The sequence below is a fragment of the Mus pahari genome, unplaced genomic scaffold, assembly GCF_900095145.1.
Source record: "Mus pahari unplaced genomic scaffold, PAHARI_EIJ_v1.1 scaffold_7222_1, whole genome shotgun sequence".
NCBI classification, from domain to species: domain Eukaryota; kingdom Metazoa; phylum Chordata; class Mammalia; order Rodentia; family Muridae; genus Mus; species Mus pahari.
The window spans coordinates 36,768-45,388 of record NW_018393252.1 but is presented as its reverse complement, the minus strand read 5'-3'; the positions used below and the strand labels follow the sequence as shown (position 1 = coordinate 45,388).

Genomic DNA, 8,621 nt, shown 5'->3' with positions numbered 1-8,621 from the left:
TAAAATTCATGTATAATAATTAATGGTCATTCAGCTTGAAAATTTTCCTTAATGATGAAAATAGCATTTTTGTTGATATTCTTGGGGTTTTCATGAATGTTATCATACTATATGTAGATAAAATGATTTACCTGTCTTTTTTATTCTTATACATTTACATTAGTAAGTATCAACCAAAGTCTTCCATATAGTATTGTATGATAGCATAGAGCACAATGTCAACTTGTAAGTGACAGGACTTAAAATGTCACATTTCTCCATCCTGACCACAGCTCTGTGCTGTCTATAAAGGTGGTCCCACTCAGTAAATAGGGAAACAGAAGAGTGGCGTTGATGTGACCTTTTCTGGACAAACATTATCAGGTGCTTGTCCTGAAGAAATGTGGATATGAGGTGTGGGGTGCCACCTTGTGGAAGTAAGTATTTAGTGCACCTGAGCTGTGTCTTCTCCCATAGTTGTCTTGGCTTGCTCCAAATCCAAAAGCTGGAGGAAACCTGAGTCACTCACACCACAAGCACCTATCCTCTCTCAAAAAGAAACCTAACTTCAGTTTGAAAGGAAAGGGACACTTGATCTTTAGTGAGATTTGTGCTTTATCCTTCAACCTGCCAAAACTCCAAAGGATTTTCAAACACATGAAAATGCTAGAGAATCCAGGGCACTGAATACCATTGGAAAACTCAGGCTAGGGTCTTCTGTCTAGTTCAATGGAACACTGCTTTTACATACCCAGCTAAAAGTTCTTAGTCTATAAGCCAAGTCACATGTCTTGAATCTCTAAGCTAATCCCATATGCACTAATAGGAACTTAATTGTGGTTATAGGACACCAAGAGGGATCTGCCTGTCATGGTGGTGGCCCACTATTAGTCCAAGAACTCAAGCAGGAGGGCAGAGGCAGGTAAATATCGGGGGGGGGGCAGAACATTCTACTCTATAATATTTCCAAGATAAATACAAACAGAAAGAAACCTTTTGTTCCAAACTCTGATTTTCAGTAATTGATACTCAATATGAACATGTCATTACAGATATGTGTCTCTTCTGGGTGCAGATTGTAAGATAAACTTTTTTATGCCAGGAGAATATTCATGAGAAAATAAACTAGAGCATCCAGGCAGATAAGAACAGAAGTAATGGGGTTAGAGAGATGGTTCAGTGGTTAAGAGCACTGGCTATTCTTCCCTAGACCCTAAGTTCAACTCCAAGAAGCCACAAGAATTCCATTATAGGTGGCTTACAACCATCTATAACGAGTACTAATGCCCTCTTTTGTCATGCACATAGAATAAAAAAGAAAAATCTTCAATAGAGGAAAAAGAAAAAATTAAAACAATAATATTAAAATGTAAGACTAACTTTTACAGACAATATTTTGAAAATCAAAGTAGCTGACTATGCTACTTTAAAAAAAGCCTGGGGAGATGGCTCAGAGGATAAAGTTATTTGTTGACATACCTGCATACCTGAGTTCAGTCCCTGGGCCCCACATGGTGGAAGAAAAGAACCAACTCCTGCAAGTTATTGTCTTAGGTTAAGGCATATGCATCTCTACCATTTCCAATTAGTAAACAAGCAAAAAGATCTGAGAAAAGAGGTGAGACTAAGCAGTCAGAGTGAGAGCTGCTTTGCTTTTCAGGTCAATGCTATCAACAGATGCCATCAAAGATGTCAAGGACACTCATTTGGAGGAGGTGTTCAGTTGAATCTGGTTCTACCTGGACCTTCAAGGTCAACTCAAGGATCATGGAAGGAGTAAGCAGGGCTCTCAGGGAATATATAGGGGTCATGAAATACTTTCACCATAGATATCTTCCAGGAGAATCTAGAATGTAAGGCACAAGTATTTTTGAGTACTTTTCTGTCTTGAACTCTCAACATGCCTGCTACATTCAGAAGCCAGACAAAGGGGGCATATCTACAAAAATCAGAGTTGTGAATAGTGTTCATCTGCTTGTTGGCCTAAAACTTACAGATTCACTTGCCACTGACTGCCATGTTCTGAAATTTTTGTTTTGTTTTGGTTTGGATTTTAGTTATTCTCATTAAAAGAAATTGTTTTGGTTTGTATTGGACTCTATGTTTCTTGTACTCTTGATCCATGGCCACTGCTGTTACTTTTAGCAGGCAAGGATGGAGTTAGACTCCTTAATATCTGTATCTATAGCTTCAGTGATACAGTTACTAGTCTAGTAAGTCATTCCAGTCCCTTACTACTCTTCTGCAGTATCCACTGCTGCGACTTTCCTCAGTTTCTCCTCCATATTCAGACTACAGAACATGCATGAAAGGCTATTGAAAATTTTTCTAACTTCCATGTGTCCTCTAAGGAGATTCCTGCATTCCAAACAATAATTAACAATTTTATCCTTTGATGGTTGGAGAACAGGAAGAGTTCAGTGGACACAAGTCCTCCTGTCTCCTGCTAAATTGCTTTAAGTTTTTCTCAATTTAGGATGATGATGTTTGTAAGATGCCACTTCCCTGCCCACCCCTGCCCCCATGTCTCTCTAGTCCTCTCTGTCCTGAAACTCACTCCGTAGACCAGACTGGACTGACACTCAAAAGATTCAGATGTCTTAGCCTACCAATTGCTCAAATTTTGATTTGTTTTGTTTTGGCAGTGGTGGTCGAAGAGAATGGCTGATCTCTGAATTTGAGGCTATTGAACCAGAACAAAACAAAAAATATTCTGGTTTTTATTTTATAGAGACATGTTTCCTATAGTCATATTGTCTGTAGAACATTGATCATGAAGGCATGTTGGATTGTATTAGAGAAGTTTTCTGTGTTTTGTACTGCAGGGTTTTTTGTTTTGTTTTTGTTTTGCTTTGTTTTGTTTTGTTTTTGTACTTTCCTTGTCTTTCTTAAGATAGACAACTAGAGCTATAAATTTCAGCAGGGTACATACATTGGGATGCTGTTGAGAGACCAGACCAATTCTGTCTTGGTTTCAGGTTCATCTTAGAGACCCTGACCTAGCTTGAACTCCAATTAACCAACAAGTTAATGCTGCACCTAGCACTAGTTTCCAAGTTATTACCCAACAAGACTGTACCTGGCACTAGTTTTCAGGTTACTCCCTAACAACCACTAATCAAAAGGAAGGCAGAAGTTAAGTTTATGGATTGGCTTCCAGCACCAGCCAATTATTTTAAAGGACAACACATTTCATAATAGCCCCCCAGTCAGATGTGTGCCAGGCTGGAAACCCCCTTGCTTGTTTGCTTGCCCCTATAAAAACTTGTTTGAAACTGGGCTCAGGGCTTCCTCACCATCCTGCTCTGTCAGGGTTGGTGGTGAGCCTAAGCTTGAGCTTGAATAAAGACTCTAGTGCACTTGCATCGGAATTGGCTCCTTAGTGGTCTTTGGGGGTTTGAGTTCATGCACAGGCACAACACTACCATAGTGCAATACAAAGAACAAAACAAGTTCTGGTGGATGTTGGGGGCCAGGTAGGAAGAGAAGAAGCCTGGGTGTCTCTCTCTCTCTCTCTCTCTCTCTCTCTCTCTCTCTCACATATTCTTCTTCACATGGCTATTGAAAACTTTTAAACTGTACTGTCTGGGAGTTAGTGCTGTGCAGAGCACTCAGGCTTCACTATGTGCCTTCTTCTCAGCACTTCAGAGCCATCAGTGGCCTCCATTGCATTAAGTCACTCAAAGGAATTTCCTTTGAGATTTCAACAGATACCTTAGAAAAGACTTTGGTAGACATTTTAATGTTACTTTATTTTTAAAATACACATATATAAATGGAGTGAACCAGTTAAGAAACTGACCAAAGTAGATGAACATTGCTGTTGCTGAGTTGCAGCTATACAGGGGCCCAGTCTTCCCTATCACTCTATGGTGAGGGAGGACCTTTTATTTATTATTCTTGTAAAATATGCATAATATGAAAGCTATCATTTTTATCTTTTAAGTTGATAGTTGAGTGGCATTAAGTACATTCACAGTATTGTGGGATTATGATCCCCATCCATCATCAGAATTCTTTTACCATTTCAAACTGAAATTCTATACCCAGTAAATACTAACTCTTCACTTTTCCTTTTCATAGCCCTTGGTAACACCATGCTATTTTTCATTGTTATCAATTTGATGTCTCTAGCTCCTTGTACAAATAAAATTATATAATATTTATCTTTTGGCAACTGGGTTATTTCTTTTTTTGTATAAAATCCTTGGGGCATCTATGGTCTGGCGTGTGCCACAGCTTTTAGTCTGAATTATGTTCCATTTGTACCTAGTATGTGTTCATGTATGTTAGCATGCATCTCTTGACCAAATGCTGACCTTGGGTATTGTTCCTCAGGTAATATCCACCTTGCTTTTGAAGCCAGGCCTCTCATGTGAGATCAAAAATTTAGGCTAGGCTTTCTTGACAATGAATCCCAGGGATCCACCTGACTCTACCTCACCAGAGCTGGGATTACTGGCAGAACATATGTCTGACTAGTGTTTTGGAGTTTTGTTATATGTGTGTGTGTGATTGTGTGTGTCTTTATAAAAATAGCTTGGATCTATAGTAAAGTTTTCAAAAATGTTTTAATATTTATTATACAGGATATGGTTTATTATAGTGTCTTCATGCATATATGTAATGTATTTGACATTCTCCAACCCCCTTTATTTCTCTTTGGGTTGCACTGAATCTATAGATTGACCTTGGAAGTATGGCCATCCCATGAGCATGCAAGGTCTTTCCACCTTCTAGTGTTTTGTTTAATTTCTTCCTTCAGTATCTAAAGTTTTCATTATAAAGGTCTTTCACTTCCTTGCTCAGATTTAAGAAATGTTCTACTTGGATTTTTAAAGTCTTATGAATGGGATTATGTCCCTGATTTCTTTCTCAGTATATTTTTTCATTGTTTTATAAGGAGAATATTGACTTTTATATGTCATTTTTGTATTCTGCCATTTTGTTGAAAGTATTTATCCATTCTTTAGGTCTTCTGGTGGAGTCTTTAGAGTCTTTGATGTATAGAATTCTATTATCTGCAAATAGAGATACTTTGACTTCATTTTCATATTATATTCCTTTTATTTGCTTTATACTGTTCTAAGATTTTTTTCAGTACCATCTTGAATAAGAGTCAGGAAAGTAGGAACCGTTCTTTTCTCCATTTAACATCAGCTAAAAGTTTGCCATACATATTATTATGGTGAGATATGTTTCTTATATTTTGAGTTTCTTTGGGATGTTTGACATGATTGATGTTGGTTTTGTCAAAAGTCTTCCATGTCTATCAAGATGTCATATGATTTATATTCTATAAAAAAGAGATAACGTGTGAAATTTATAAAATCTATTGATTGACATTGATCTAGCACTACATCTCTGGAATAAACCAGCTTGATCATGTTGAGTGACTTTTTGATATATTATTGAATCAAGTTTTCAAGTATTTTAAAAGAAATTTTGCATGTCTGTATACTAGTTTTGGACATTGGTCAGTAAGTTTTTGTTTTTTTTTTTTATCTTGTTTTAGTATCAGGCTAATACTAGTTTCATAAAGAGAATGATAATATAGCCTTCCTTTGCTATTTAATAGAATAGTTTGAGAAGCATTTGTGTTAGTATTTCATTAAAAGTCTGGTATTCTTTTTTAATTAGTAGATATATGATTACTGCTTCACTTTTATTGCTTTCTACAAAGATGCTCAATTTTTAAAATATCTTCATGATTTACTTTTTGTAAGTAATATACATCTAGAAATCTATGTTTTTAGTTTTCCAATTCATTGGAATATATGATTTTTAAGGTAACACCTATCAATTTTTCTAAATTTCATTAATGTGTGCGGTAATAGATCTCCTTACCCTCCAGGTTATTAACTTTAAGATATTTCACCATGATTTTTTTATTAAATTGTTTTGAGAATTTTATATGTGAATACTATATATCATTCTCATCCCTCCCTTTCCCCCCAACTTAATCAAATTCACACCGTCTTTTTCTCTTTCATTTTCTCTTTTTAACCCTAACACCTAACCCTAAACCCCCAACCCTAAACCATAACAGCAAACTCAACACTAACCCTAACAACACTAACCCTTAACCCAACTATTAACACTAACCCTAACAACCCTAAACCTTAACCCAATCCTTAACCCTAACAACCCTAACCCTTATCTAATCCTTAACCATAACAACCCTAACCCTAACAACACTAACCAAACCCTAACTCTTTAACTCTAACCCCTAACCATAAAGTAACCCTAACACTATCCTCTTTTTTTTGTTTTGTTTTGTTTTTTCCAGACAGGGTTTCTCTGTGTAGCCCTGGCTGTCCTGGAACTCACTTTGTAGACCAGGCTGGCCTCGAACTCAGAAATCTGCCTGCCTCTGCCTCCCGAGTGCTCTTAACCTTAACCCCTAAGCCTAAGCCCTTAACCCTAACCCCTTAACCCTCCCAACTGTAAGCCTGATCCTAACAACCCTAACCCTACTCCCCAACCCCTAACCATAAAGCAACCCTATCCTAACCCTCAACCGCCCACCCTAATCTAACCCTTAACCCTAACCCTCTACTCCAACCTCTCTAATCATAACCGAACCCTGTAACCCTAACCCTTCCCTGGCCCCAACCCTGTATAGTAACTCTAACCCTTAAACTTAACCAACCCTAGCTTAAACCTAAACCTACATTCTGTATCAATTGACAGTTCAACCACAAAAGGAAAGCTCCTATTTCTAAATCCTGATTTGTTGAAAAATTCAAGTATAACTTTTCATAGATGTTTTTGATTTTCAATCTTAAAAGCTCTGAGGCCTGATATAGATCAGTAGCTCTAACCCTTTAATCCTAAAGGCTTGATTATAATAAAATACTTGTCATTTGCATTAGTCTGGCATTTTGAGGTATGTTGGATCAAGTAGACTTTATAACACAAACCTTATTGAGCACATATATAAGGTTTCTCTCCAGTATGTATTCTTTTCAGTATTTGGAGATAAATGTGAAGGGCAAAGGCTTAACAACATTCTTCCATTCATAAGGTTTCTTTCATTATAATGAGAACTACAGAAATGTGCAAAGGTTTCATCATATTCAATACATTCACAGGGCTTCTCTCCAGTGTGATTTGACATGCTTTTAGTCTGAATTGGGGTTTTATTGCTATGAAAAGATACCACAACCAAGGCAACTCTTACAAAAGACAACATTTAATTGGGGATGCCTTACAGATTCAAAGGTTCAGTCCATTATTATCAAGGAGGGAAGCATGGCAGTGTCCAGTGCTGGAAGAGCCAAAAAGCCCATCCCTACAGTAACACAATTCCTCAAATAAGGTCATATCTCCTAACAGTACCATTTTCCCATTGGCCAAGCATATTCAAACCACCACCTTTGAAGATCACTGTGACTTGCAAAGGCTTTACCACATTGGTTACATACATATGGTTGCTCTCCATATGTGTTTTTATATATTTGGAGGTTACTTGGTTATGAAAAGGCTTTACCTCAATGATGACATTCATAAGGTTTCTCTCCAGTGTATATTCGTCTATGAATTCAGAGACTACTGGCCTGAAATATGACTTTACCATATGGATTAAATTCATAGTGTTTTTCCTCCAGTATGTGTTCTTTTATATCTTTGGAGATAATCGTGAAATGCAAAGGTTTTACATTGATTACATTTGTAAGGTCTCTCTTCAGTATGAATTATTTCCTACCTTTGAAGTTGAACATGAAAGGGATTTACCACACTGATTACATTCATAAGGTTTCTCTCTGGTATGTGTTCTTTCATGTGTTTGGAAACTCTGATATTGTGAAAAGGCTTTATCACACTCGTTCTGTTTCTAAGGTTTCTCTCCAGTATGCTTTCTTTTATGTATTCGGAGATTATGTGGTTGTGAAAAGGCTTTACCACATTGACTACATTCATAGGGTTTCTCTCCAGTATGCATTCTTTTATGTTTTTGAAGACTACTATGACATGTAAAAGCTTTACTACACTGATTACATTTATAGGGTTTCTCTCCGGTATGTTTTCTTTTATGTATTTGAAGATAATTATGATATGCAAAGGCTTTACCACACTGATCACATTCATAGGGTTTCTCACCAGTATGTGTTCTTTTATGGTTTTGAAGACTATTGTGACATGCAAAAGCTTTACCACATTGGTTACACGCATAAGGCTTTTCTCCAGTATGTGTTCTTTTATGGTTTTGAAGATTGCTGTGGCATGCAAAGGATTTACCACATTGATTACATTCATAAGGTTTCTCTCCAGTATGTATTCTTTTATGGATTTGAAGATAACCACGATATGCAAAAGCTTTACCACATTGATTACATTCATAGGGTCTCTCTCCAGTATGTGTTCTTTTATGTATTCTGAGATTACGTGGATTTGAGTAGGATTTACCACATTGATTACATTCATAGGGTCTTTCTCCAGTATGTGTTCTTTTATGGTTTTGAAGACCATTGTGACATGCAAAGGCTTTACCACATTGATTACATTTATAGGGTTTCTCTCCAGTATGTTTTCTTTTATGTATTTGAAGATAATTATGATATGCAAAGGCTTTACCACATTGATTACATTCATAAGGTTTCTCTCCAGTATGTATTCTTTTATGATTTTGAAGACTACTT

At 36.8% G+C, this 8,621-nt stretch overlaps 1 pseudogene; it reads right to left on the bottom strand.

Annotated features, from left to right (window-relative positions):
• Positions 1-7,209: 7,209 nt before the first annotated feature.
• LOC110315435 overlaps positions 7,210-8,621 on the bottom strand; it is a 15,754-nt pseudogene continuing 14,342 nt past the window's right edge.